The sequence below is a fragment of the Aegilops tauschii genome, chromosome 3 (genome assembly GCF_002575655.3).
Source record: "Aegilops tauschii subsp. strangulata cultivar AL8/78 chromosome 3, Aet v6.0, whole genome shotgun sequence".
Classification (NCBI taxonomy): domain Eukaryota; kingdom Viridiplantae; phylum Streptophyta; class Magnoliopsida; order Poales; family Poaceae; genus Aegilops; species Aegilops tauschii.
Window position 1 is genome coordinate 298690266 of NC_053037.3, and position 15861 is coordinate 298706126.

Consider the following 15861-nt stretch of genomic DNA (forward strand, 5'->3'; position numbering starts at 1 on the left):
TTTGAGTTTCTTTGATCTCTTATATGCATGATCTCTTATAGCCTCGTATTTCTTCTCCGATATTTGTGTTTTGTTTGGCCAACTTGATCTACTTATCTTGCAATGGAAGAGGTGCCCGGTAGTGGGTTTGATCTTACGGTGCTTGATCCCAGTGACAGAAAGGGAACCGACACGTATGTATCATTGCTACTAAGGATAAAAAGACAAGATCTATATCTACCGGCATATAGATAAACGGATCTTGTCTACATCATGTCATCGTTCTTGTTGCATTACTTCGTTTTCCATGAACTTAATACACTAGATGCATGCTGGATAGCGGTCGATGTGTGGAGTAATAGTAGTAGATGCATGCAGGAGTCGGTCTACTAATCTTGGACGTGATGCCTATGTAATGATCATTGCCTGGATATCGTCATAATTATTTGAAGTTCTATCAATTGCCCAACAGTAATTCGTTTACCCACCGTTTGCTATTTTTCTCGAGAGAAGGCACTAGTGAAACCTGCGGCCCTGGGTCTTCTTTCTCATATATTTGCCTTGTGATCTACTTTTCCTTTGTGTTTTTATTCATATCTATTAAACCAAAAAAATACAAAAATACCTTGCTGCGTTTTATCTTTATTTATTTTATTTGGCGTTCAATCTATCAATCTACTACAATTTACCTCACGCCCGTTTGCCTATCTTGAGGCGTCGTACCCCGGAAGGGATTGACAACCCCTTTAACATGTCGGGTTGTGAGGTGTTGTTGTTTGTGTGCAGGTGCTGCTTATGTTGTGTTGCTTGGTTCTCCTACTGGTTCGATACCTTGGTTTCATAACTGAGGGAAATACCTACCGTCGCTGTGCTACATCATCCCTCCCTCTCCAGGGAAATACCGACGTAGTTCCAGCTACCATCAAGGAGAATTTCTGGCGCCGTTGCCGGGGAGGATCTTCAACATAACCAGGTTCCTAATCACAAATCTCATCTCCTTGGAATTTACATTATTCTCCATTTGCCTCTCGTTTTCCTCTCCCCCACTTCACAAAAAATTTCTGTTTTATTCGCCTCTCTTTTTCCGTTCGCCGTTTTCTTGCCGGATCTGTTTTTGAGTGCAATCTTGTTGTGTGGTCATCATGACTCAAGATAACACCAAATTATGTGATTTCTCAAATACCAACAACAATGATTTTATTGGCACTCCGCTTGCTCCTCCCGCCACGAGTGCAGAGACTTGTGATATTAATACTGCTTTGCTGAATCTTGTTATGAAGACCAATTTTCTGGTACTCCTAATGAGGATGCCACTTTCCATCTTAATACCTTCGTGGAATTATGCGATATGCAAAATAAAAAAAAATATGTGGACAATGATGTGGTCAAGATGAAATTATTTCCGTTCTCTTTGTGTGATTCTGCAAAAATTTGGTTCTCTTCTTTGCCTCGCAATAGTATCGATTCTTGGAATAAGTGCAAAGATGCTTTTATCACTAAGTATTTTCCACCCGCAAAAATTATTTCCCTTAAAACCCAAATCATGAATTTCAAGCAACTTGAACATGAGCATGTTGCACAATCTTGGGAAAGGATGAAAATGATGCTAAGGAATTGCCCAGCTCATGGGTAAAATCTTTGGATGATCATACAAAATTTTTATGCAGGGTTGAACTTTGTTTCTTGTAATCTTTTAGATTCCGCCGTGGGTGGAACTTTTATGGAAATTATTTTGGGTGAAACCACCAAATTGCTTGATAATATCATGGCAAATTATTCAAAATGGCATACCGAAAGGGCTCCTACTAGGTAAAAAGTTAATTCAGTTGAATAAATTTCTTCTTTGAGTGACAAAGTTGATGCTCTTATGAAATTGGTTGCTAGTAAAAGTGCTCCTATTGATTTCAATGATATGCCTTTGTCTACTTTGATTGAGCAAAATAGTGATGCCATTGATGTGAATTTTATCTCTAGAAATAATTTCAACAACAATGCTTATAGAGGAAATTTTAATCCTAGGCCTTTTCCTAGTAATTCCTCTAATAATTATGGTAATTCCTATGGAAATCAATCTTATAATAATAATAGGAATACCTCTGATTTTGAGAATAATATTAAAGAATTTATCAACACACAAAAAGTTTTCAACACTTCCATAGAAGAGAAGTTGAATAAGATTGATGATTTGTCTAGAAGTGTTGATAGAATTGCTCATGATGTGGAAAATCTCAAGATGAAATTTTTTGTGCCTAAAGTAGATGAATCAATTAAAGCTCTTTATGTTTCTATGGATTAAAGTAAGAAAAGAACTGCTATGCTTAGAGCTAAAAGAGAATTTTTAGAGAAAGCTTTTTCTAGTGATTATTCTTGCAAAAATGATGAAGATCTTAAAATGATTGGTGTATCTTCTATTGATTCCTTGTTTAGTAAAGTTAAGAATGATGAAAAAGGGACTGGAGAAGAGTCAACTTTAGGTAGAAGGCATCCCAATATTTCGGAGGGTGAAAATCTTATTGAGAAAATTGATAAAAGGGGGTTTGGAGAGGTCAAAACTTTAGCTAGTGATGCACCCACTATTTTGGATTACAAAGACTTTAATTATGATAGTTGCTCTTTGATTGATTGTATTTCTTTGTTGCAATCCATGATAAATTCACCTCATGCTTATGAACAAAACAAAGCTTTTACTAAACATATTGTTGATGCTATGATGAAATCTTTGAAAGAAAAATTGGAATTAGAAGTATCAATTCCTAGAAAATTGCATGATGAGTGGGAACCTACTATCAAAGTAAAGATTAAAAATTATGAGTGTTTTGCTTTGTGTGACTTGGGTGCTAGTGTTTCTACAATTCCGAAATCTTTATGTGATGTGCTTCGTCTTACCAATCTTGAAGAATGTTCCTTGAATTTGCACTTGGCGGATTCTACTATTAAAAGGCCTATGGGAAGAATTAATGATGTTCTTATTCTTGCAAATAGGAATTATGTGCCAATATATTTTATTGTTCTTGATATTGATTGCAATCCATCTTGTCCAATTATTCTTGGTAGACTGTTTTTACGCACTATTGGTGCCGTGATTGATATGAAAGAAGGCAATATCAAGTTCCAATTTCCTTTGAGGAATGGTATGGAACACTTTCCTAGAACAAAAATTAGGCCACCTTATGAATCAATCATGAGGGCATCTTATGGATCTCGAACCAAAGATGACAAAACTTAGATCCTTGCCTTACGCCTAGCTAAGGGCGTAAAACTAGCGCTTGTTGGGAGGCAACCCAATGAATAAAATTTATTTTTGCTTTTTGATTTTTGTTCTTGAGTGTTTACACAATTATTGTGCTATTATGATTTTGTTTTTTGTTTTAATTAGTGTTTGTGCCAAGTAAAGCCTTTAGGATCTTCTTGGGTGATAGTTGTTTGATCTTGCTGAAAAAGACAGAAACTTTACGCTCACGAAAATAATTTTCATAAATCACAGAAAAGAGCTTTTGCCCTGATTCGTTTTGCAGAAGATTAATATATAAATTACCCTGGTTGTCCTAATTTGGTAGAATTGTTGGAGTTCAATAAGTATTGGCAAAAGTCAGATTACTACAGACTGTTCTATTTTGACAGATTCTGTTTTCTTTGTGTTGTGTGCTTATTTTGATGGCTCTATGGTTTTTCTTTGATGAGTTTTTGCCGAAAAGTTTGAATACAGTAGATATAATACAAAAACAAAAAATATGAATTGGTTTGATACATCACTTATAGTAGTGATTTATTTTTCTTACACTAACGGATCTCACGAAGGTTTTGTTGAGTTTTGTGTGATTGAAGTTTTCAAGTTGTGAGTTATCTTACGATGGATGAAGGAAGGATGTAAGAGCCTAAGCTTGGGGATGCCCCGGCATCCCAAGCTATTATCCAAGTATGAGCAACCAACTAAGCTTGGGGACGCCCCCGAGTGGCATCCCCGCTTTCTTCCAACAACTATCGGTATTTTACTCGAGGCTATATTTTTATTTGTCACATGATATGTGTTTTGCTTGGAACGTCTTGTATGATATGTGTCTTTGCTGTTTTTAGTTTGTGTTTTAAGTCATCAATCCTTGCTGGACACATCTATTTGAGAGAGCCAAAATTATGTCATGACTTGTTAGAATTGCTCTCTATGCTTCACTTAAATCTTTTATGAGCTAGGACTTGCTCTAGTGCTTCACTTATATCTTTTTGAGCACCGTGTGCTTTGTTATTTTTGAAGAAATGCTCTCTTGCTTCACTTAGATTTATTTGAGAGTTAGTAAATTTTTTAAGAAATTCTCTCTTTCTTCACTTAAATTATTTTGAGAGAAACAAAATTTGTTATGCTCATGATCCTCACTTATATTTGTTTGAGCTTATGAAACAAAAACATGAAAATTAGTCCCAAAATGATAGATATCCAAGAAGGATAAAGAAAAAATGTCATGAAGATCATTGGACAAAATAAACTTGATTCTTAGTAATAGTTTTGAGATATGATGATGTGATATGTGAGTCATGTTGATGAGTAATTGTGCTCTAGTAAGAATATTGGTGTTAAGGTTTGTGATTCCCTATGCATGCACGAAAGTCAATAATCATGCAATGAAAATTATATCCTACTTGTGGTGCATTATTCGGTGTTAATTATGCTTAATGCTTGCTTATGAGATTATTCGTTTCTTGGTTGGTCGCTTCTCAATCTTTTTGCTAGCCTTCATTTTGCACCATGTATGATCTCTACTTGTGCATCCAAAATCCTTTAAACCAGTTTTGCCACATGAGTCCACAATATCTACCTAAATGCGGTATTCTTTTGCCGTTCTAAGCAAATTTGCATGTGGCATCTCTAATTTTCAAAATAAACCTCCCTTTTGTGGGTTTGTTTCACTCACGGAACGGTAACGGGTGGCTAATATTTTCCATGATAGATGTGTTATTCTCAAGATGAGTGTTTATTCACTTGTCATTGCACGAGAGTAAGGCAAAGGTTTTAGGGATGCCCAATCCTGAAATGCAAAAATATATTTACTTTATGTTGTGAAATAATAAACTCCTTGGAAAGTGTTGGTATGGAGGGCACCCGTGGATACGGCTAGCCATGGAAAGTGAAAGAATGGTGGAAAAAGGAATAAACTTTATTTTCTGTTTGGGAACCGCCTATGGCATATCTAGCATAGAAAGTGTTCGTAGCTCTGAGTCGTTTTCGTTGGTGGGATGGATACACCTCCCAAAATGTTTTTATCTCAAATTTTTCGCTTTGAGCTCTGGCACCTCTAAAAATCCCTACTTCCCTCTGCGAAGGGCCTTTCTTTTACTTTATGCAATTTTTAGTTTTGAAATTTGAGTCTCCATCTTCTATTACAAAAGCACCAACTAGGAGGCAATATGACCGTGCTCAAGTATTGGGTGTAGTTAATATTCGAGTGTGTTTCATGAATGGATCAATGTTTGAGCATGATGGGCTAGGGATAACTTGTTTTAGCATTGATATTTTGAAAGACATGGTTGCTTGTTGATATGCTTGAGTATCTAAATTATTATGTCAAAACTAGACTATTGCTTTGAATCACATAAAAGTCCAAATGTCCATGCTATAAAGAAAATAATATGATAGACTTGATGAATAACACTCCACATCAAAAATTCTGTTTTTATCACATACCTACTCGAGGCCGAGTAGGAGTTAAGCTTGGCGATGCTGATACGTCTCCAACGTATCTATAATTTTTGTTTGTTCCATGCTGTTTTATTATCAATCTTGGATGTTTTATAATCATTTTATAGTCATTTTATATCATTTTTTGGTACTAACCTATTGACATAGTGCCAAGTGCCAGTTGCTGTTTTTTTCCTTGTTTTTTACATCGCAGGAAATCAATATCAAACGAAGTCCAAATGCCACGAAACTCCATGATGATTTTTTATGGGCCAGAAGGAAGGCAATGGGCCCTGGGTGCCCCCCGGACCGCCTCTTTGCTCTATAAATACCCCAAAAATACCAGAACCCTAGAAGCGTTGACAAAATATTCATCCAGCCGCCGCAGAGTCCAGAACCACCAGATCCAATCTAGACACCATCACGGAGGGGTTCACCACTTCCATTGGTGCCTCTCCAGTGATGCTTGAGTAGTTATTTGTAGACCTTCGGTTTCGTAGTTAGTAGCTAGATGGCTTTCTCTCTCTCGCTGAATTCTCAATACAATGGTCTCTTGGAGATCCATATGATGTAACTCTTTTGCGGTGTGTTTGTTGGGATCTGATGAACTTTGAGTTTATGATCAGTTATATCTTTTTATATCCATGAAAGTTATTTGAGTTTCTTTGATCTCTTATATGCATGATCTCTTATAGCCTCGTATTTCTTCTCCGATATTTGTGTTTTGTTTGGCCAACTTGATCTACTTATCTTGCAATGGGAAGAGGTGCCCGGTAGTGGGTTTGATCTTACGGTGCTTGATCCCAGTGACAGAAAGGGAACCGACACGTATGTATCATTGCTACTAAGGATAAAAAGACAAGATCTATATCTACCGCCATATAGATAAACGGATCTTGTCTACATCATGTCATCGTTCTTGTTGCATTACTTCGTTTTTCCATGAACTTAATACACTAGATGCATGCTGGATAGCGGTCGATGTGTGGAGTAATAGTAGTAGATGCAGGTAGGAGTCGGTCTACTAATCTTGGACGTGATGCCTATGTAATGATCATTGCCTGGATATCGTCATAATTATTTGAAGTTCTATCAATTGCCCAACAGTAATTCGTTTACCCACCGTTTGCTATTTTTCTCGAGAGAAGCCACTAGTGAAACCTACGGCCCCCGGGTCTTGTTTCTCATATATTTGCCTTGCGATCTACTTTTCCTTTGCGTTTTTATTCAGATATATTAAACCAAAAAATACAAAAATACCTTTCTGCATTTTATCATTATTTATTTTATTTGACGTTCGATCTGTCAATCTACTACAATTTACCTCACGTCCGTTTGCCTATCTTGAGGCGTCGTACCCCGGAAGGGATTGACAACCCCTTTAACACGTCGGGTTGCAAGGTGTTGTTGTTTGTGTGCAGGTGCTGCTTACGTTGTGTTGCTTGGTTCTCCTACTGGTTCGATACCTTGTTTTCATAACTGAGGAAAATACCTACCATCGCCATGCTACATCATCCCTCCCTCTCCAGGGAAATACTGACGTAGTTCCAGCTACCATCAGTAGAGAGAAAGATTTCACATAGCCACATAATCATCCCCGCCGCTAATTTTCATGACAAGGAGGTAATCGGCCAGCCAGGTCTCCGGTTTACTATTGCCACCATACTTATTGTTTCTCGAGCACATTCGGAATCGTGCAGGGAAGGGAGTCATATGGATTTCCTAACTGAGGCACATCAAGTTCGAAAAGCCCAAGCCACTTCATTTGCATTGATCCCCATCAGTGGCTACATGTGCAAGTGTGTGGTGTTGCGAATATCCATAGGGTTGAAGATCCGTCGCATTGGCAATGGGAGAACAACCGAAGATTTCAAGAGCGTGTCACAAGTTATCCAACAAATTCATTAGCGACAACATCCGCTCACTGAGAAGATTAGGCCACCCCTTATCACATCACGATAGGTTGCTTGTGCGCGGTCCAGCTGGCTTTGTGCCAAGATGCCCCACGGATCATAATGAAGATTATCTTGATACCAGGAAGAAATGTCGAGACGAGTCATCTCACTGTCAAAGAGAAGCGCCCCGACACCAATGGGAGTCATCGCGTCTTTTGGGCGATGCACCTCGGTCGAGGAGATCTATCCCGACTGTGAGGTGAGTCATCGCGCCATCAAGGATTACCATCTTGATGACATGGCGAATGATCACAAAGTCGAGGAGTAACGCCCCAAACATTGTGACGGAGATCATTATGTCATCGAGGAGAACCCTCTCAGTGTTGTGTCGAAAGACCAACACGCGCCCCTACACCAATGGGAGTCATCACGTCTTCAGTAACGCCCCAAGCCATAGCTCGTCGCCGGCGTTTACAACACCACCACGGCCACTACACGTGAAGCTCACGCCCGAACCTTGCATCGAGCTCCTGGGCTCTGCAGGAGGCCAACGACCCCCTCCGCTCCACTTGCGGTGCCACGTAGCGTTTTTCCAACGAGTCTCGAGCTGGCCGCCTCCGTTTTGGCTCGCTATCGGCGCGCCACCGCGATTTGAACTCTGGTGTGCCACAGACAGGTGGACCCCATGTGGATTAGCCACTACCCCCCACTTCACCCACCGACGCGTGGGCCCCGCGTTAACTAATTTGATTACTTTAGACTAATTAGGTTAATTAGTGTAGTCACTGACATGTGGGGCCCTGGCAATATTTAAAAGGATAGAGCCAACCCAGTTAGCTGCTGAGTCAGCAGCTAGGCCCACCAGTCAGCCTCTGCTGACTGGGCAGTTGACCCAGTCAACTGGGCCCATTTCAGCCTCTGCTGCAATTGACCGGGTACACTTTCTATGTACCCATAGCATTTATATTTAATATATTTTTGTATTAAATTAAATCGAGAAAATTTAGGAAATCATTTAAACTTCAAAAAATCATATAAATTAACCGTAACTCGGATTAAAATAATTTATACATGAAAGTTGCTCAGAAAAATATAACAATCAGTTTATGCTATCCACATACCTGCCACACCCCTCTAACATAGTGAACATTGAAATTTTGCCCCTGGATCAATAAACCAAAAAACACCTTGAGCTGGAAAATTATTACCAGATAATTTCCCTCTTCTTTTAAAATGCCTAGTGATGCATTAGTGCATATCATCATCACATACTGTCATAACATGCCTTGTGTTGCATTTGTTTGCTCCATTATTTATCTATTTCCCCCTCTTCCCGATTCTTTAGGTAGACCCCGAGACTATCGGTGACACCCAGTACGACTACGTCGACGACGACCCGTCCTTCTTGATAGAGCTTCCAGGCAAGCAAAAACCCCTTGAGCATTCCGATATCGCCTATTATTTCCCTCCACTTCTTGCATTAGAGTAGTGTAATCGTTACTGCTTTATCAGCTGATCATATACTACTGCATAGCCTACCCTTGCTACTACTATTGATACCTTACATGTTATCCTATATGCTTAGTATAGGTAGGCTAGAGTCTTACCAGTGGCCATTCAACCTTATCCACTTGCCATGCTATACTACCGGGCTGTGATCCCCTCGGGGTGGTGATCACGAATATATTATGTACTACTACACTAAACATGTTCATACTAAAGTCGGGTCGGCTGGAAGAGCACCCACGAGTGATTCACGGACTGGGGGGCTGAAAGGACATTTTCCCACCCCCTAGTGAATGTTTATGGTGGAATGGCATGGCAGGTCGAGACCACCTAGTAGACAGGTGGGCCTGGTCCCTGGTCGGTGTTGATACGTCTCCAACATATCTATAATTTTTGATTGTTCCATGCTATTATATTATCTATTTTGGATGTTTTATATGCATTAATATGCTATTTAATATTATTTTTGGGACTAACCTATTAACCTAGAGCCCAGTGCCAGTTCCTGTTTTTCCTTGTTTTCGAGTTTCGCAGAAAAGGAATACCAAACGAAGTCCAAACAGAATGAAACCTTCGCAATGATGTTTCTTGGACCAGAAGACAACCATGAGACTTGGAGATGATGTCGGAGGAGCCACGAGGCGTCCACAAGGATGGAGGACGCGCCCAGGGGGGTAGGGCGCGCCCCCACCCTTGTGCCCCCCCGTGACTCTCCAGACCTAATTCTTTCGCCTATATATTCCCAAATATCCCCAAACCACAGAGGCATCCACGAAAACACTTTTCCACCGCCGCAACCTTCTGTACCCGTGAGATCCCATCTAGGTGAAGGAAATATGCCCTAGAGGAAATAATAAAGTTGTTATTTATATTTCCTTATATCATGATAAATGTTCATTATTCATGCTTGAATTGTATTAACCGGAAACTTAGTGCATGTGTGAATACATAGACAAACTGAGTGTCGCTAGTATGCCTCTACTTGACTAGCTCGTTAATCAAAGATGGTTAAGGTTCCTAGCCATAGACATGTGTTGTCATTTGATGAATGGGATCACATCATTAGAGAATGATGTGATGGACAAGACCCATCCGTTAGCTTAGCATAATGATCGTTTAGTTTTATTGCTATTGCTTTCTTCATGACTTATACATGTTCCTCAGACTATGAGATTATGCAACTCCCGAATACCGGAGGAACACCTTGTGTGCTATCAAACGTCACAACGTAACTGGGTGATTATAAAGATGCTCTACAGGTGTCTCCGATGGTGTTTGTTGAGTTGGCATAGATCGAGATTAGGATTTGTCACTCCGTGTATCGGAGAGGTATCTCTGGGCCCTCTCGATAATGCACATCACTATGAGCCTTGCAAGCAATGTGACTAATGAGTTAGTCATGGGATGATGCATTACGGAACGAGTAAAGAGACTTGCCGGTAACGAGATTGAGCTAGGTATGATGATACCGACGATCAAATCTCGGGTAAGTAACATACCGATGACAAAGGGAACAACGTATGTTGTTATGCGGTTTGACCGATAAAGATCTTCGTAGTATATGTAGGAGCCAATATGAGCATCCAGGTTCCACTAGTGGTTATTGATCGGAGATGTGTCTCGGTCATGTCTACATAGTTCTCGAACCCGTAGGGTCCGCACGTTTACCGTTCGATGATGATTTGTATTATGAGTTATGTGATTTGATGAACCAAAGTTTGTTCGGAGTCCCGGATGAGATCACGAACATGACGAGGAGTCTCGCAATGGTCTAGAGGTAAAGATTCATATATTGGAAGGTTGCATTTGGACATCGGAATGGTTCCGAGTGGTTCGGGCATTTTTCCGGAGTACTGGGAGGTTACCGGAACCCCCCGGGAGAAGTTATGGGCCTTATGGGCCATAAGAGGGAAGCACACCAGCCCACAAGGGGCTGGTGCGCCCCCTTGGGCAGGAGGCCGAATTGGACTTGGGAAGGGGGCGCTACCCCCCTTTCCTTCTCCTACTCCCTCTCCTTCCCCTTTTCCCCCTCCGGTAGAAGGAAAAAAGGGTGGGGCCGAATCCTACTAGGACTGGAGTCCTAGTAGGACTCCCCTCTCCCTGGCGCGCCCCTTGTTGGCCGGCCTCCTCCTCCCCTCCTTTATATACAGGGAAGGGGGCACCCCAAAGGCACAACAGACAATCTCTTAGCCGCGTGCGGTGCCCCCCTCCACAGTTACACACCTCGGTCATATCGTCGTAGTGCTTAGGCGAAGCCCTGCGCCGGTAACTTCATCATCACCTTCACCACGCCATCGTGCTGACGGAACTCTCCCTCGGCCTCAACTGGATCAAGAGTTCGAGGGACGTCACCGAGCTGAACGTGTGCAGATCGCGGAGGTGCCGTGCGTTCGGTACTTGATCGATTGGATCGCAAAGATGTTCGACTACATCAACCCTGTTACTAAACGCTTCCACTTTCGGTCTACGAGGGTACGTGGACACACTCTCCCCGCTCATTGCTATGCTTCTCCTAGATAGATCTTGCGTGATCGTAGGAAATTTTTGAAATACTACGTTCCCCAACACTAGGGACCTTTTCCGGCACCCTGCCAGAGGGGGATTCAATCACGGAGGGCTTCTACATCAACTCTATTGCCCTTCCGATGAAGCGTGAGTAGTTAGCCACAGACCTATGGGTGTATAGCTAGTAGCTAGATGTCTTCTTCTCTCTCTTTGATTCTCAATGCCATGTTCTCCTCGATGTTCTTGGAGATCTATTTGATGTAATAATTTTTTGTGGTGTGTTTGCCGAGATCCGATGAATTTTGGATTTATAATCAGCTTATCTATGAATATTATTTGAATCTTCTCTGAATTCTTTTATGCATGATTTGATATCCTTGTAATTCTCTTCAAACTATCGGTTTGGTTTGGCCAACTAGATTGGTTTTTCTTGCAATGGTAGAAGTGCTTAGCTTTGGGTTCAATCTTGCGGTGTCCTTTCCCAGTGACAGTAGGGGCAGCAAGGCACATATTGTATGGTTGCCATCGAGGATAAAAAGATGGGGTTTTCATCATATTGCTTGAGTTAATTCCTCTGCATCATGTCATCTTACTTAATGCGTTACTCCGTTCTTTATGAACTTAATACTCTAGATACATGCTGGATAGCGGTCGATGTGTGGAGTAATAGGAGTAGATGCAGAATTGTTTTGGTCTACTTGACACAGACGTGATGCCTATATTCATGATCATTGCCTTAGATATCGTCATAACTTTGCGCTTTTCTATCAATTGCTCGGCAGTAATTTGTTCACCCACCGTATTATTTGCTATCTTGAGAGAAGCCTCTAGTGAAACCTATGGCCCCCGGGTCTATTTTCCATCATATAAGTTTTTGATCTACTATTTTGCAATCTTTTACTTTCCGATCTATAAAGCATAAATACTAAAAATATTTACTTTATCATTTGTTACTTTCATCCATCTCTATCATATATCACTTTGCAAGTAGCCGTGAAGCGATTGACAACCCCTTTATCGCGTTGGGTGCAAGTTGTTTGATTGTTTGTCCAGGTATTCGGTGATTTGTGCATTTTCTACTACTATGTTGATACCTTGGTTCTCAAACTGAGGGAAATACTTATCTCTACTTTGTTGCATCACCCTTTCCTCTTCAAGGAAAAAACCAACGCAAGGTCAAGAAGTAGCAGGAAGAATTTCTGGCGCCATTGCCAGGGAGATCTACGCCAAGTCAAGACATACCAAGTACCCATCATAAACTCACATCTCTTGATTTACATTATTCGCCATTCACCTCTTGTTTTCCTCTCCCCCACTTCTAAAACTATGTTCGAAAATATTTGCCTTTTCTTCTCCCTCCTTCCGCTCGTCTTCTTCGTTTGCTTTTTGTTTGCTCATGTGTTGGATTGCTTGCTTTGTCACAATGGCTCAAGAGAATACCAAATTGTGTGACTTTTCCAACCCCAATAATAATGATTTTATTAGTACTCTGATTGCTCCCGCCACTAGTGCAGAATCTTATGAAATTAATGCCGCTTTGCTGAATCTTGTTATGAAAGATCAATTTTCCGGCCTTCCTAGTGAGGATGCCGCATCCCATCTTAATAGTTTATTTGAGTTATGTGATATGCAAAAGAAAAAAGATGTGGATAATGATATTGTTAAATTGAAGCTATTTCCGTTCTTACTTCGAGATCGTGCTAAAACTTGGTTTTCATCTTTGCCTAAAAATAGTATTGATTCATGGAATAAGTGTAAAGATGCTTTTATTTCCAAGTATTTTCCTCCCGCTAAGATCATCTCCCTTAGGAATGATATTATGAATTTTAAGCAACTTGATCATGAACATGTTGCACAATCTTTGGAGAGGATGAAATTGATGATACGAAATTGCCCTACTCATGGTTTGAATTTGTGGATGATTATACAAAAAAATTATGCCAAATTGAATTTTGTTTCTAGAAATCTTTTAGATTCAGCCGCGGGAGGTACTTTTATGGAAATTTAGGAGAGGCTACTAAAATCCTAGATAATGTTATGGTTAATTATTCTCAATGGCATACCGAAAGATCTTCCACTAGTAAAAAAGTGCATGCAATTGAAGAGATTAATGTTTTGAGTGGAAAGATGGATGAACTTATGAAATTATTTGCTAGCAAGATTGCTTCTATTGATCCTAATGATATGCCTTTGTCTACTCTGATTGAGAATGATAATTAATCTATGGATGTGAATTTTGTTGGTAGGAACAATTTTGGTAAGAACGCGTATAGAGGTAATTTTAATCCTAGGCCTTTTCCTAGTAATTCCTCTAATAATTATGGTAATTCCTACAACAATTCTTATGGAAATTATAATAAGATGCCCTGATTTTGAGAATAGTGTTAAAGAATTTATGAGTTTGCAAAAGAATTTTAATGCTTTGATTGAAGAAAAATTGCTCAAGATTGATGATTTGGCTAGGAATGTGGATAGAATTTCTCTTGATGTTGATTCTTTGAAACTTAGATATATTCCACCCAAGCATGATATTAGTGAGTATCTCAAAGCTATGATAATTTCCATTGATGAGTGCAAAGAAAGAACCGCTAAGATGCGTGCTAAACGAGATTGGTTTGTAAAAACGTGTTCTTCTAGGTTCCGTGAAAATAATGATGAACATCTTAAAGTGATTGATGTGAACCTATTGAATCTTTGTTTTCCAATATAAATCTTGATAAACAAGGGATTGGAAATGAGTCAACTTTAGTTAAAAGGCGCCCCATTGATTCGGAGTTTTTAGACCTTGATGCAAAAATTGATAAAAGTGGTATTGGAGAGGTCAAAACTTTAAGTAGCAATGAACCCACTCTTTTGGATTTCAAGGAATTAAATTATGATGATTTTTCTTTAATAGATTGTATTTCCTTGTTGCAATCCATGTTGAATTCTCCTCATGCTTATAATCAAAACAACGCTTTTACTAAACATATCATTGATCCTATGATGCAATCTTTTGAAGAAAAGCTTGAATTGGAAGTTCCTATCCCTAGAACACTTTATGATGACTGGGAACCTACTGTTAAGATTAAAATTAAAGATTATGAGTGCCATGCTTTGTGTGATTTGGGTGCTAGCATTTCCACGATTCCAAAAACTTTATGTGATGTGTTAGGTTTCCGTGAATTTGATGATCCACTATTAAGAAACCCATGGGAAGGATTAATGATGTTCTTATTGTTGCAAATAGGAATTATGTGCACGTTGATTTCATTGTTCTTGATATAGATTGCAATCCTACATGTCCTATTATTCTTGGTAGACCTTTCCTTTGAACGATTGGTGCAATTATTGATATGAAAGAAGGTAACATTAGATTTCAATTTCCGTTAAGGAAGGGCATGGAACACTTTCCAAGAAAAAATATTAAATTGCCATATGAATCTATTATGAGAGCTACTTATGGATTGCATACCAAAGATGACAATACCTAGATCTATTCATGTTTTTATGCCTAGCTAAGGGCGTTAAACAATAGCGCTTGTTGGGTGGCAACCGATTTTTTTGTTCTTTGCTTGTTAGGTTTTGTTTTGCAATAAATAATTCATCTATCCTCTGGTTAGATGTGGTTTTGTATTTTAATTAGTGTTTGTGCCAAGTAAGACCTTTGGGATGGCTTACGGTGATAGTTGTTTTGATCTTGCTGAAAAACAGAAACTTTTGCGCCCAGGAAAATAATTTTCACTTTTTTTACAGAAGCCTGCTTTTAATCTGATTCTTTTTTAACAAGATTGGTACACGAATTTCCCAGGTTGTCCTAATTTTTCAAAAGAATTGGAGTTACAGAAGTATTCGAGAGTTAGAGATTACTACAGACTGTTCTATTTTTGATAGATTTTGTTTTCTATGTGTTGTTTGCTTATTTTGATGATTCTATGGGTAGTATCGGGGGGGGGGGTATGAACCATGGAAAAGTTGGAATACAGTAGATATTTCACCAATATAAATAAAGAATGAGTTCACAACAGTACCAAAAGTGGTGATTTATTTTCTTAGACTAACGGAGCTTATGAGGTTTTCTGTTGAGTTTTGTGTTATGAAGTTTTCAAGTTTTGGGTAAGGATTTGATGGACTATGGAATAAGGAGTGGCAAGAGCCTAAGCTTGGGGATTCCCAAGGCACCCCAAGTTAATATTCAAGGACAACCAAGAGCCTAATCTTGGGGATGCCCCGGAAGGCATCCCCTCTTTCGTCTTTGTCTATCGGTAACTTCACTTGAGGCTATATTTTTATTCACCACATGATATCACTACAAAAAAAACACTTCCG